Source organism: Felis catus, chromosome D4 (genome assembly GCF_018350175.1).
Source record: "Felis catus isolate Fca126 chromosome D4, F.catus_Fca126_mat1.0, whole genome shotgun sequence".
NCBI lineage: Eukaryota > Metazoa > Chordata > Mammalia > Carnivora > Felidae > Felis > Felis catus.
The window spans coordinates 30150230-30166403 of record NC_058380.1 but is presented as its reverse complement, the minus strand read 5'-3'; positions in this window follow the sequence as shown (position 1 = coordinate 30166403).

Sequence of the window (16174 nt, the reverse complement as noted above, 5' to 3'; positions counted from 1 at the left end):
AAAATCTCGGCATTGCCACTGAGGACTCTCCTTCCTTCTGGAAAAGAATGTCAACTGCTTCAGGCTTCCATTCCAAAATTCTAAACCAATCCAATATCATTCTGGAATCGTTTCTAGGCATGTGTGCATGCATATTTATCCATATATATTAAAGTATATATATTCATGTACATATATGTAATATGTACACATATGCAAGTGTATATTTACACTTCTGGTTTTGCCCCTTTTTTCTTCATACTAGAAAAAATGCAATATAGGTAAAGAAACTAAAACATGAACTGGTTTAAGGCTCCAGATTTCACAACTCAGTGAATGGAAGGAATTTCGTAATGACCGAAAGAGGAGTATCCCCACGGTGTCCCACCTCTAAGTTTGCGGGGGAGACACCCTTTGGAAGTGAGTGTTATTATACAATTGTAGTTAATGAGACCATTTGGAGTTATCTTGACCCAAATCCTCATGTGGCAGACAGGAAACATCTGCGAGGGGAGAAGCTTATCCTGACAGCCAAATCCCTACAGGGCTTATCAGTTTTATGGGAACAATCGTCGACAAACACCCGTTCCATTTTGTGCCCCAATCGGATACCCTGCTGTGGGGCAGCCGTTCTCAACTTTTCTGGCACTCTGGAGTCACCTGCAGAGATTCTAAAGGCATTCCTGTTGACGTGCTGCCTGCAAGGAGTCTTCCCGGAGTGGGATGGGTGGGGCTGGGCACTGGACGCTTGAATAGTGATTCTGAAAATCAGCCCAGTTTGGGAACCACTGTGATGGAGTCATTGACCTAGCAGCTCCTGATATTTAGGGGCTGAGACTACCAAGGTGGCCTGTGTTCCATCTCCCTCTCTTTTTCCAGAGTGGAAGGTCCTGGAAGCAGGACAGGGATATGTGGAGCTGCCTGGACACCAAGGGTGTGGGCGTCCCTGCTGCTGTGGCCGTGTGGATGCCGCCACACACCTGGCCCGGAGCCCCACGTGGACTGTTGTAATGGGGAAAGATAAGCTTCTTGGAATAAAAAGAAGGCAGCCTGCCTTTTCTAGATTCTTGTGCCAAAGCAAGAGGTCTCAGAACCACAGGGTGGGGGGAAGCTGGTTTGTGGACGCAAAAAAGCCAAAGGACAAGAGGGCTCTGTGTTAGCAGATTCATTTATAAGGAAAATATCAGAAGCAAAAGGCACACATGGGAATATTGTTATTGGAAAGAGTATTTTGCTAAAGAATTTTTATAAATGGAAACTGCTTCAAGTTCAAGCCATATTTAAAAACACAACCACATGGGTGGCAGGAAGGAGGGTAACAGCTGTGTTCAAATATTTTTCTGAAGGGATGAACACCCGACCTCTTTCAGCTGTCCCTCCAGCAGGCCTGAAGTGGCTCTGTGGGTCTTGCTTGTGCTTGGACTGGCCCCCTCACCCCCTCTGAGGCCTCTGTGACCTGGTGAGGATGATAAAACATGGTGGTTGGTAAAAAAGATGTCCATTTTTTTTCACCTGGGGTGATTCAAGAACAGTTCATTTTGGAGGTGCCTGGGTGGCTCAGTTGGTTAAGTGTCCGACTCTTGGTTTCAGCTCAGGTCATGAATGATCTCATGGTTCGTGAGTTCAAGCCCCACGTTGGGCTCCACACTGACAACGCGGAGCCTGCTTGGGATTCTCTGTCTCCATTTCACTCTGTCCCTCCCCTCCTTGCTCTTTCTCTCTCAAAATAAATAAACATAAAAAAAGAAAGAATGGCTCATTTTGGTACTAGAGGGGAGAAATGGACAGAAACTATGTACAAGTTAGTGGAAAAGTCAAGGAGTCAGATTGCCTATGAAATTCATACCCAAGGAAGATCTTAGTCTGCTCAGGAATGTTTTTTTTCTCTCTCTTCTTTTGACCCATGGTAGAATGGACTGGGTTAATTTTGGGTGTTTCCAGGTGGCTTTTGAGGATGGGGGTTGAGGGGATTTGGGGAACTTGAAGCAAATAACTGTTTGTGAATAGAGCAAAAGTGAAGGTTTGCTGTGGCGTGCAGCCCAAAGCATAGTGTAGGCCTTCCTTGGTGGTATTTTTGGAAATTGCTCTGATTTGATACAACCTTTTTTGGCCTACTGGAACTATGCTTATCTAGAAAAATACATTTCTGTGTGAAACAAGGTATACGGCCCACCGTTAGACATGAGCTTCATGAGGGCAGGCGTTCTGGTCGGCTGCTCCCATGCAGTGTGCTCTGTGCCCAGACCAGTGCCTGGCACCAGCGGCAGGTACTCCAAATATATTTGTTGAACAAATGAAAGAGTAAGTGCCTGCCCTATGAACTCCCAGGAAGCATTTCTGAAGTAGACAGAAAACTCTTAATACCCATTTTCTCCAAAATTAATAACTTCAGTTCCCAGGAAACAAAAATTTTTCTGCCCTTCTATGTATTGTCTTATAGCATATAAATGTAATTAATGTAAATAAAATCTGTTCCATCCTGTTTATAATAATTAACATTTTGTGAGCACATACTGCAGAATCAGGCATTGTTGAAGGAGCTTTGCATATATTAACCCATTTTCATCCTATACGACCGTATAGACGAAACAGCTCTTCCCATTTCACAGATGAGGCAATGGAGGCACAGAGGATTTAGTACCTTACTTAGGGATAGTCTGCTAATGAGTGGCAGAATTGGGACTCCAGCCCAGGCAATCTAACTCTGGACTTTGTTCTCCTGACCACTGCCCGGCCCTGTATCCAGGGCTCATCAAGGGGACCCCTCATGGGTTTGTCTGCCCACATCCCACTCCTTCCTTCTGGACCAGCCATATCTGCCACCCTAAGGAGAAAGCTGTCTGCAACCAGAGAGTGAGCAGAAGGAAGCCAGATGCTCAGAGAAACAGGCAGGAGAGACCAAGAGTACTGGAGCATCGAACCTCTGCTTCCCAATGTCCTGGAGACCCACCACGTTCCTGCCATGGGATCCATGATCTCTGCAATGTTTCCCCTTTTGGCCAAAGCTAGTTGAAATGGGGTTTCTGTCACTAATGACCTAAAGTGTTCGAACTGGCAGAGGCAGAAGCTCAACTCTGAGTGCTACACCCAAGATTTCAGAGCCCTTTGCCTTTTTGTAAAGAAACAAGCCTTTGTCTAGAGAGGGATGTGAGCCCCTCTCACATGGCCTTCCCCACAAGGTGGGACTGTTCAGGAGTTGCTACCCCAGATGCTTTCAAAGATGCTGCAGCACTTTGTCTTGTGATCTCTTGTGAAGGGACTTTAAGATTCCTTTCAACAAGAGGGGGAGTCTGTTTCTCTCCCTCTTAAATTTGGGCCTGACACATGACTTGCTTTGACCAATTGACAGTTATCAGAGGTAGGTTATGTGACCCTCAAGACTAGGCCTTAAAAGTCCTTGCAGCTTTTGCTCTTGCTCTCTTGGGGCCCTGCCCTGAGGCCCCCATATAAGGAAGGCACCAGCCCCTGAAAGATCAGGGGCCTCGTGGAAGAAAACTGAAATGTCCCAGCTCAGAGACAGTGGCGTCTGCCAGCAAGTGCGAGTTGAGCGTGAGTCCCTGTTGGACCTTCCGGCCCAGCTAACCCTCCAGCTGAATGCAGCCACGAGAGTGAGCGCAGGTGAGCCAGCAGAGAAACCAACTTTCAGAATCAAAAGAAATAACAAGTCATGTCATTTTAAGCCACTAAGTCTTGGATTGGTTTCTTTCACAGCAACAGATAAGTGATACAGCCAGGTTCCATGTTGTAATTTTTCAAGTTCTTTAGCTAATATTCCTAATGGGAACAAATACAGGTGGCAGGGAGCAGGAAGCTTCCAAATGGCCTCTCCCTAGGTGCCTGGGTTTTGTTATTTGGTGAAGAGGTATGGGGATAGAAGGCATGACAGGAAAGGAATAATAACTTACAAAGCAGAGAGGCAATCGTTTTTTGGGTTTGTTTTTTTTTCTACGTTCAATTCCAGGAATTTTATTTTTTTATTTTTTTATATTTGTTAATATGAAATTTATTGTCAAATTTGTTTCCATATAACACCCAGTGCTCATCCCAACAGGTGTCCTCCTCAGTGCCCATCACCCACCCTCCCCTCCCTCCCACGCCCCCATTAACCGTCAGATTTTTCTCAGTTTTTAAGAGTCCCTTATGGTTTGGCTCCCTGCCTCTCTAACTTGTTTTTTTTTCCCTTCCCCTCCCCCATGGTCTTCTGTTAAGTTTCTCAGGATCCACATAAGAGTGAAAACATATGGTATCTGTCTTTCTCTGTATGACTTATTTCATTTAGCATAACACTCTCCAGTTCCATCCACATTGGTACAAAAGGCCATGTTTCATTCTTTCTCATTGCCAAGTAGTATTCCATTGTATATATAAACCACAATTTCTTTATCCATTCATCAGTTGATGGACATGTAGGCTCTTTCCATAATTTGGCTATTGTTGAAAGTGCTGCTATAAACATTGGGGTACCCGTGCCCGTATGCATTAGTACTCCTGTATCCTTTGGATAAATACTAGCAGTGCTATTGCTGGGTCATATTTTTAATTTTTTGAGGAACCTCCACACTGTTTTCCAGAGTGGCTGTGCCAGTTTGCATTCCCACCAACAGTGCAAGAGGGTTCCCGTTTCTCCACATCCTTGCCAGCATCTATAGTCTCCTGATTTGTTCATTTTAGCCACTCTGACCAGTGTGAGGTGGTATCTCAGTGTAGCTTTGATTTATATTTTCCTGATGTTGAATGACGTTGAGCATCGTTTCATGTGTCTGTTGGCCATCTGGAAGTCTTCTTTTTGAGTTTATCTTTGTGAATGGTGTAAGAAAGTGGTCTCATTTCATTCTTCTGCATGTTGCTGTCCAATTCTCCCAGCACCATTTGTTAAGGAGACTGCCTTTTTTCCATTGGATATTCTTTCCTGATTTGTCAAAGATTAGTTGGCCATACATTAGTGGGTACAGTTCTGGAGTCTCTATTCTATTCCATTGGTCTATGTGTCTGTTTTTGTGCCAATACCTTGCTGTCTTGATGATTACAGCTTTGTAGTAGAGGCTAAAGTCTCGGATTGTGATGCCTCCTGCTCTGGTCTTCTTCTTCAATATTACTTTGGCTATCTGGGGTCTTTTGTGGTTCCATACAAATTTTAGGATTGCTTGTTCTAGCTTCAAGAAGAATGCTGGTGCAATTTTGACTGAGATTGCATTGAATGTGTAGATTACTTTGGTAGTATTGACATTTTAACAATATTTATTCTTCCAGTCCATGAGCATGGAATGTTTTTCCATTTCTTTGTATCTTCTTCAATTTCCTTATAAGCCTTCTATAGTTTTCAGCATACAGATATTTTACATCTTTGGTTAGGTTTATTCCTAGGTATTTTATGATTCTTGGTGCAGCTGTGAATGGGATCAGTTTCTTTATTTGTCTTTCTGTTGCTTCATGATTAGTGTATAAGAATGCAACTTATTTCTGTACATTAATTTTGTATCCTGCGACTGCTGAATTCATGTATCAGTTCTAGCAGACTTTTGGTGGAGTCTTTCAGGTTTTCCATGTATAGTATCATGTCATCTGCAAAAAGTGAAAGCTTGACTTCATCTGAGAAGCAATAGTTTGACTGTACAGGTATTTACTTTGTGGCCTAAAAAATGCCTTGGCACATGAGACACCTGGCTGACTCACTTGGTTAAGCATCCAACTCTTGATCTCAGCTCACGTCATGATCTTATGGTTTGTGAGTTTGAGCCCTGCATCAGGCTGACAACACAGAGCCTGCTTGGGATTCTCTCTCTCCCTCTTTCTCTGCCCATCCCTCCTGCTTGCACTCTCTCTCCCACAAAGTAAATAAACTAAAAAAAAAAAAAAAAAAAAAAGGTAACAAAGGGTTCTTGTTCCCTGGCATTAAGTCTGAACTAAATGTCAGATGCCTTACCAGGTGCATAAGGAGAAACAGTACCTGCCTGGGAGAATGGGTATGTTAGCTGTGCAGTGTGAATCTATGTGGATAAAGCCCTGGGTGTCATTCAAGTGCTGGTCTGATGAAGTGCCCTTGCTAGAAAAGAATGTTCTGGGTGAGCCCTGAAAATATTTGCACTTAGAGTCCCAGGATCACATGGCCATGCATCCACTCTATCAGACCCTGTAATACTTGTGCTTCAGGAGAACCTGATACAGAACTAAGGTGGTCAAAACTTGGGATATGTTAAGCTTCCAAATCTGGAGTTCTTGACTCAGCCAGAATACTTATAAATTTAATGTGTTTTATACATCTCTTCTGATTGTACCAGTTCATTCAGGAAAAGGCTTTCCAATGCTTTGCTGTTTTTCCTCCTGGTTTGCTAGAATGCCATGGAATATAGAGCCACGGAGCCTTGAGATACAAGGGAGGAAAGGTCCTTGTTTTCTGTGAGGTTGGGGGTGTCTCTGATGGCTAGAGACAGACTTGAGGGGTGTGGAGTTGGATGTTGGCTCTTAGGGAATCTCTGTGTGCTCAGGGCCGAGAAAAATGCCTTACTTAATTGTGACCAAATTCTCACGGCCACATAAACTGGTGTCCAGCCAGATCTCTTGGGTTTCCTGGGATCTCACTAAAAAGAACGTAGGCCACAGGTGTGATTCAAGTGTCTGAAGGATTCGGGAGAAGGAGATTGCACGGAAATCTCTGGGAACGAGACTGTAGACAAATCTATAAGGGGACAGTTTCCTTGCATGGGGAAGGTATTCAGCATGTTGCAGGCTGCATGTTGGGTGCGGTGTGAGGAACGATTGGGGTCCAGGCAGGAATGTTCCCCCTCTGTCCCCAATGACACCAAAGCCTCTTTTTAAAAAAAGAATTTTTTTAACATTTACTTATTTTTGAGAGACAGAGAGAGACAGAGAATGAGCAGGGGAGGGACAGAGAGAGAGGGAGACACAGAATCTGAAGCAGGCTCCAGGCTCTGAGCTGGAGCTGTCAGCACAGAGCCCGACGGGGGGCTAGAACCCATGAACTGTGAGATCATGATGTGAGCCGAAGTCAGTTGCTTAACTGACTGAGCCACCCAGATGCCCCTTCTTTTTTTTTTTAATTTTTTTTTTTTTTAACATTTATTTATTTTTGAGAGACAGAGCATGAGCAGGGGAGGGACAGAGAGAGAGGGAGACACAGAATCTGAAGACACCAAGGCCTCTGGACACCAGGAATCTCTGCCCTACGGGGATAAAACTATAGCTTCAGGGACAAAGAAACAGTGCTGCGGGAGGGATGTTTTCATGCCTGCTGGGGAGATGGACTCTCCTGGGGGTGAGGCCGGCAGAGATTAAGAGCAGGTGGCCTGGGGTGTGGAGGGCACTATGGTTGGCATGTGTGTTGAGAAGTTTGGCCATGGAGCCCACAGATCCTTGTATAGAGCTTTAGCAGCAGGGCCATACCCTTAGTGCAGGCTGGTGAGATGAGCACAGACAGCCTGGTGGATGGATGTGGGGGCCACACACAGAAGAGGGATTACAGGGTTATTTATGTCTAAATCGTACAGCTATAGATATAGATGTAGATACAGATGTAGATGTAGATATATAGATATAGATATAGACATACAGATATATACTGTATATAGGTACATGTACATACACACACATCCACTGTTGGATTCTAAGGCACACAATAAGAGAGGGCTGATGTCCCATCCCAGAGCAAGTGGGGATTCCAGTCAAATTGTTCCAATGATTCTACCGGGGACCTACAAGCTGAAAGGTCACAACGTCCTCTGGACAATTTCTAGATGAAGACCTTAGGGCTCAGAGAGTAAAGTGATGTGTCAACAAAGGACAATACTGTAGACCTCACAGGCTAAATGTGGTCCAGGCCTGTTTTTGTGGATAAAGCTGTATGGGCACCCAGCCACAGCCAGTCAGTATTCAGAGGAGGGAAGGTTGGCATGTGGCTCCATCAAGGGCTTCGTTCCAGAGGAGAAGGTATCCCCACGCTCTCCGTCATGATCGCAGAGTAACGACCAGGGTGAAACCCAATGGCAATTCTGAATAGATGTCATCAAAACAAGGGCATCTTGGAGCAAAAGATTTTATAGCTCATGTCGCTTGCGGCGTTGAAGGCTGAGAGTGGCCTTGGCAGCTATGCTGAGACAATGGCTTGGGATGGAGTCAGCACAAACAGCACAGGCACTGCGGGTCCCCAGACAAGCTTCCTTTAAATTAGCTCATTCCAACCAGTAACCTGTAGCAGCTTGAACGTCAGTTGATGTGTGCTTTTCTTGCCAAGGGAGAGAGAAAGGGCATAAGAAACTTGTGAAAAGCTGCTAGAGAAGACATGATCCAATCTTTGGCAACTGTGTTTGGACTCAGAGCTTTGTGCCAGAGGTATCTCTACCTTTATTATGCACCATAGATATGCCAGAGAGCCGGGCAAGAAGGACTCAGTGGGGGAGAAGTGAGGAGGAGGGAAATTACGGAAAGAAACCGATGAACTTTATAGTCTTCAAGTGGCCGCTTCACAACACCTGGAGGCTGACAATCCCCAGACACCCAGCCATCAATCCTCTCAGACAGGCCTGGATGCAGAGGCAACCCAGGCCATAGGGCCAGAAGTGCAGCCAGCGCTGGTCCTTGCGGGGCGGGAGGGTGAGGAGGATGGCCTCTGCACCTGGGAGGCCACACGGGGCTGTCTGGTCCCCGAGGCTGCAGCAGAATGGGTCACGGCTGTCCCTGCTGATGTTCAGAGCCAACACAGCTCAGGTCCTTCTGCAGGAGCCGTGACGCAGCCTCACAGTGGCTCCAGTCCAGCTCCCCACTCTTCTTCCCTCGTTTTCTCCTTCAACCTCCAAGACAGCAAAATGTGCCACAGGAAAGGGCCTTGAGACTGCAAAGAAACCATTTCTGTGGGCACTGGCACTGTCACATGTGAAATGAGACAGGTGTGGAAGAGAACAATGAATTTCCACACTATTTATTTATTTATTTATTTAGAATGTGCTAATCTCTAACTTTTTAAAAATGTTTTTATATTTTTGAGAGAGAGAAAGCACACGTGAGCATTCAAGCGGGGGAAAGGTAGAGAGAGTGGGGAACAGAAGACCCCAAGCAGGCTCTGTGCTGACGGCAGAGAGCTTCACGCGTGGCTCGAACCCACGAACTATGAAATCATGACCACAGCCAAAGTCGGATGCTTAAGCTTAACTGACAGAGCCACCGAAACGCCCGACTAAACTTTTATTTTAAACCAACAGATCCATGTTTTTCAAACGAGATGTTAAAGCAAAGGGGGAACTTCGGGTTGGGGGATGGCCCAGGGGTGGCACACAGCCTGGTAAAGCTGCTATAACAAAGTACCCCAAACAGCAGGGACGAATTGTCTCCCAGTTCTGGAGGCCAGACATCCCGAAACCAGTGTCCACTCGGCTGGTTCCTGTGGGGGCTGTGGGACTGATCTGCCCCAGGCTTCTGTCTAGCTTGTAGATGGCGCCTTCTCTCTTCACGGTGTCCCTTCTTGTGAACATTTCCCCTTTTTATAAGGACATCGTTTGGGTGGGTTAGGGCCTGCCACCCTAACACCTCACCTTGACTTGATTGCCTCTGTAAATGCCCTGTCTCCAAATAGTTCATATTCTAAAGTACTGGGGTCAGGGCTTATCTGAATTTGGAGGGGACACAATTCAACCCAGAACAGAGTCTTTGGCCCACCACCTTCTGAAAATGGAAACACAGAGCTCCAGACACATTGCAAAGCCACATGGAGAAGCTTATCAGCCCCCTTCCCTGAGCTGGAACAGTCTACTTTGGCACAGACCTGTGCTAAATGAAACCCTTTGAGAATATGGGTTGTTACTTGGTGGCCTGATGTTGGTTTCTAAATGCCATTTGTATGGAGTAATGCCCAGGGAAAGGTCAGATTCCACGGCTGGCATAGGGAAATTAAAAGACAAGTCTGACATAAATGTCTGTGCTAGCAAGTAATGATGGGAGCATGTCAAAAGGACACGGCATGGGGCATGGAGGTAGAAAGTAGAGAGAGAGAAAAGAAAAAAGGACACAGAAGCTGCTTGAAAGGGGCGTCATTAGTGAATCTAGAATCATATGAACAGCAAAAGAAACAGTGCTTGTAACTGATTATAGCCTTTTGAATAAAACAGTGATCTAGGAGTTTATATTGATAGAAATGAAGGAATTGAAGAAAGAAACAAATGTGGAGAAAGGCATGTGCTTTCTTATAGCCATGTTAACTAATGCCAACTAATAATAGTTTAATAATTAGTTAGATTTAGAAAATCACCATTTGTAGCTGTCACAGTAATAATTAACTCAGGCGCGAATGACCATTACATGTTAACACCAGTGGGGGAGAATGTGATGGCAAAGAGGGTATTTAGATAGTCTCAAAGTCTCTTCCCACAGGTTATTTATTCGTTTCCAAGGGAAAAATAGTAACTTTACAGTACAGAAACCTGAGGGACATCACCTCAACTGAGTGATCATTGTTAACAAAATGACGAATGAAACAAAGTATCATCTTGTGCCTCCTCATATGATGCAGTAAGGACACAACAGCATGTCTGTGCTATTCCGCCTATTTGTTTTTTATGGCTGCTGTAAAAAAAAAAATTACAGCAAACTTGGTGGCTTAAAATAACAGAAACTTATTCTCTCACAGCTCTGGAGGCCAGACGTCTGAAATGGGCGTCAGTGATCCAACATCACTAGTTATCAGGGAAATACAAATCAAAACCGTAAGATATCACCTCACTCCAGTCAGAATAGCTACTATCAGAAAGACAAGAAATAAGAAGTGTTGGTGAGGATGTGGAGAAAAGGGAGCCCTTGTGCACTGTTAGTGGGAATGCAAATTGGTGCAGCTGCTGTGGAAAACAGTCTAGAGGTTCCTCAAAAAAACTAAAAAATAGGGGTGCCTGGGTGGCTCAGTCAGTTAAGGATCTGACTTTGGCTCAGGTCATGATCTCACAGTTTGTGTTTTTGAGCCCTGCATCGGGCTCTGTGCTGATAGCTCGAAGTATGGAGCCTGCTTTGGATTCTGTGTCTCCCTCTCTCTGCCCTTCCCCTGCTCATGCTCTGTCTCTCAAAAATAAATAAATGTTAAAAAAAAATAAAACAACTAAAAATTAGAATAGAATAGAAACATCATATGAACACTTCTGGTTATTTCTCTGAAGAAAACGAGAATGCTAGTTCGAAAAGAGCCTTTAAAAAAAAAAGTGTTCTTTTGGGAACACTGTATTGAGATATAAGACACATACATACAATTCATGCGTTTAAAGTGTACAATTCAAAGGTTTTTCGTATATTCACAGACTTGTGCAACCATTGCCACTACAACTTTGGAACATTTTCATTGCCCCCAACCCCCTCCCCTCCCCCAACCCCCAGCCCAGCCCAACGCAACCACTAATCTACATTCTGTCTCTAGAGATTTGTCTGTCCTGTGCATCTCATAAGGAATCCTATATGTGCTCTTTTGTGTTTGGCTTCTTTCACTTCACATCATGTTTTCAAGGTTCGTCTGTGTCGGAACGTGTATCAGCACTTCATTCCTATTACACGCATAGGCTTATTTGTGTAAAATTGTGTAAAATGGCCCGAGGTTACTTATTTCCTCACAGCAGGCTGAGACCCCTTAGTTCAAAAGCCACCGGCGCCACACTCAAGTTGTGCACATCCAGTTGTTTTAAGAGCTTAAGCTAGCAAATTTTTAGCCAGTTGGGGCCTGCCTGCTTTTCATGCTGTGGGAATCTACTGGAGTCTTGTGATCTTAAGGCCCAAGGGTGCTAAGGTCTTTCTGAGCTCTCTGACCTGAAGGCTGCCCGCCATGCTGCTGAATGGCCACACCTAGATATATCCATCCCCTTTCTGGCCCCTCCCCTGGGGTTGCCTTTGCCCTCTTCCGCTTCAGGCTGGTGGGCGCCTTGCCATCAGGCTCTTCAGGGCTCATGTTGTCAGGAACTTCTCCTTGCACGCAACCCTGTCCAAGTGCTCCCCAGGAGAGTCTGCTGTGTGTTACTGTCACTCATGGCAATTTCCTTTTTTTTTTTTTTATTTAAACATTTTTTTAATGTTTATTTTTGAGAGACAGACACATGACATGAGTGGGGGAGGGGTAGAGAGAGGGAGATACAGAATCTGAAGCAGGTTCCAGGCTCTGAGCTGTCAGCACAGAGCCCGACGCGGGTTTCGAACTCACGAGCTGTGAGATCATGACTTGAACCGAAGTCGTTGGACGCTCAGCCAACTGAGCCACCCAGGCGCCCCAACTCATGGCTATTTTTCCTTGATCACCTCCTCAAATCACTCAGAACTCTTACAATTCCTTTTTATTGCTGAATAACATTCCATTGTATGGATATACCACTTTCTGCTTATCCTTTCATCCCTTGATGGACACTTGGGTTGTTCCTAGCTTTTGGCTGTTGTCAATAGTGCTGCTATGAACATTCCTGAGCAAGCTTGTTTGAATGCTTGTTTTCACTTCTCTTGGGCAGAGGTGTACAATTGCTGGGTCATATGGTAACTCTATGTTTAATTCTTTGAGGAAGTGCCAGACTGTTTTCCAAAGCGGCTGCACCCATTTTGCATCCTTACCAGCAATGTATGAGGGTTCCAATTTTTCCATGTCCTTGCTAACACTGGTTATGATCTGACTTTCTAGTTATAGGCACCCTATGGGAAACGAAGCAGTATCTGATTGTGCTTTTGATTTTCATTTTCCTGATGACTGATGAGGTCAAGCATCTCTTCATGTGCTGTTGGCCATTTGCATATCTTCCTTAGAAAAATGTCTATTCAGATCCTTTGCTCATTTTTAAATTGGGTTATTTGGATTTTTATTATTGAGTTGTAAGAATTCTTGATACATTCTAGGAACAAATCCCTCATTTATATATATGATTTTCAAATATTTTCTCCCATTCTGAGGGTTGTCTTTTCACTTTCTTGATGATGTCCTTTGAAGCACAAAAGTTTATAATTTTGATGGTGTCCCATTCATGTACTTTTTTCTTGGGTTGCTTTTGCTAAGAATCATTTTAGTTCTTCCATTTTGAGTTAATTTTTTTAATATAGTGTATGTTCTTTTGCATGTGACTATCCACTTGTCTTAATGCCATTTATTTAAAATACAACCATTGAATTGTTTCAGCGTCCTTTGTTCAAACTCAATTGAGTGTAGACACATGGGTTTGTTCCTGGACTCTTCATTCTGTTCCATGCATCTATAAGTTTGTCCCTTTTTTTTTCAAACAATTTTTTTTTATTTGAGAGAGAGAGTGAGAGAGAGAGAGCATGAGGGGGGAAGGGGGGTACTGGGAGTGAGAGACAGAATCCTAAGCAGGCTCCATGCTCAACATGGGGCTCAATCCCATGGCCCTGGGATCATGACCTGAGTTGAAATCAAGAGTTGAAATGACTGAGCCACCCAGGTGCCCCTATAAGTTTATCCTTATGCCAGGACCGCAATGCCTTAATGCTTGGAGATGAAGTCTCTTGTGTGACTCATTCCCCCACCTAATGAACTGCTCAGGTCAGGATTCACCTCAAGCCCAGTGCCCTGCACCTGAAGGTGTGGTGTCTTTTTAGGGTGCTACTGCTCTAGGTATTAGGATTTGGCTATACTCTGTCAATGTCCTTTGATTTTTCTTCTTTCCAGCCCTTCTGTGATCTTTGTTGCCAACAGCCATTCCATTCCTCAGGAGTGTTCCCCTTAGACTGGGGCAGTGACTCCTGCTTCCTTGAAGCAGTAAGAGATCTGGTAGAGGGTAGTGGTCAAACCCACTGTCTACAAAGGGGGGGGCTTCCTCTGTGCTCCCCAACTCCCATGGACACATCTGCACCTCATTTTTGTAGCTCTGGTTTAAGAATACTAACATCAAGGGGTGCCTGGGTCGCTCTGTCGGTTAAGCATCAGACTTCAGGTCAGGTCATGATCTGATCGTGAGTTGAAGCCCCACATTGGGGTCTCTGCTGTCAGTGCAGAGCTCACTTCAGATCCTGTCTTTCTCTCTCTCTGCTTCTTCACCACGTGCATTCTCTCTCTTCCTCTCTCTCAAAAATAAATAAACATTAAAAAAATTAGAAAAAAAATAATGCCAAAGTTGAACCCAAGGTATGAAATGGCCTAATTAGAGAACTGGCAAAGATGTTCAAGAAGTAGGGGAATAACCTTGGAAGGAAAGAAAAAGGGCCCAATTCCTCAATATTTAGGCTTTTAGCTATCAAATGTTCTCCAGGCTTCTATCCCTTTGAAAGGAGGTTAAAAAAATGCTGAGAATTGAATTCATTCGTCATCAGGAATACTGTGCCTTTAAAACCTTCCCCAACCTGAAACATTTCCAAAAAGGGTAACTTTACAGACTCACAAAATAGAATCTAGAACTAGAAGGGCAACTGAAAAGAGGCAAACATCACTGCTTCAGGAGCAAAATACTGGGGAAAGGGGACCTCCCCAAAGAATGTTTTCATGGGAAAGAGGGATGTGCAGAAAGCTGAGATTGTACATCTCCAGAACAAGGTCACTTTAGGTGCTTTGCTAGAAACTGAGAAGATCTTATATGATCTGGGAATGTCTTCAGTGAAAGCATCACCTGCAGTGATTTTAGACAGAGGAAGTGTTGTTAATGTTTCTCATCTGGAGCCCAGCTGGAAGGGAATGGGGTGCGGGAGGGAGTCCAGGGACACCTAGAAGAGCTTCTTTGTTTCTTGGATGAAAAAACAGCATCATCATTTTGCAAATAGGAAGTGAAACATAAAGGGGTAAGAGACCAATACAAGATTTAAGTTGTGCGATCAGAATTTCAGAGTCTATGCCCAAGCTATAATCACTAGACCCTGACCCCAGAGGGCAAAGGAAGGAAAAATGGAAAAGGCATAGACTGGCTAGACTGGCCCGTTGTATCCAGGATGGCTCATCTTGGGGCCCCCACCCTCCTCTGCTGGGACACGGGGGTTGGTCTTTTCCCCTTGTCTATAACAAGGTGTAATTTTTTTTTGGTTTAAAGAGGTTTATTTATTTATTTAAGTATAATTTATTGTCAAATTGGGTTACATACAACACCCAGTGCACATCCCAGCAAGTGCCCTCTTCAATGCCCATCACCCATTTTCCCCTCGTCCCCCCCCGCTCCGATCCACCCTCAGTTTGTTCTATTTAAGAGTCTCTTGTGGTTTGTCTCCCTCCCTCTCTGTTTGTAACTTTCTCTCCCCTTTCCTTCCCCCATGGACTTCTAAATTTCTCAAGATCCACATATGAGTGAAAACATATGGTATCTGTCCTTCTCTGACTGACTTATTTCACTCAGCATAATACCTTCCAGCTCCATTCACGTTGCTGCAAATGGCAGGATTTCATTCTTTCTCATTGCCAGGTAGTATTCCATTGACTATATAAACTACATCTTCTTTATCCATTTGTCAATTGATGGACATTTAGACTCTTTCCATAATTTGGCTATTGTTGAAAGTGCTGCTATGAACATTGGGGTACATGTGCCCGTATGCATCAGCACTCCTGTATCCTTGGGTATTTTTAATAAGCACCAGGATAGACAAAGGGGTGGATTGCAATCTTTAAGGGGTCCCCTTTGCCCAAGATTAAGAGAATATCATATGATCAGAGCTCTATGGGATCTCTGGGGTTTTGGTCTGTTTCAAGGTGTTCTAAGCAGGGATTACCAACTTTTTTACATGATAAATACATGTTGATTTAAAAAGTACAAGTAAACAAAAGGATAATAATTACCTGGAACTCCACCTGATAAGATAACCATTGATGATATTTTCATCTCTACTCTTCACAACTTAAAAATACACACACACAGAGACACACATGTGAACACATATTTGATTTCTTCAAATATTGAGTCTCACTGTACGATAGTCTTTTGTAGTTTTTTTCCCACTCAGCTGTGTATGATGACTATCTTCCTTTGTCAACTGAAAGTTTTCACATCATTTTTTAGTGGTTTCTACCTATGAATGTATCACAGCCTTCTAGTGATACATTCTAGTATTTTTTAAAGTTTATTTATTTATTTTGAGAGAGAGAGAGAGAGAGAGAGAGAGAGAGAGAGAGAGCACGAGCAGGGAAGGGGCAGAGAGAATGGGAGAGAGAGAGAATCCCAAACAGCATAGAGGTAGATGAGGGGCTCAAACCCATGAACCATGCGATCATGCCCTGAGCTGAGATCAAGAGTCGAATGCTTAACCGACT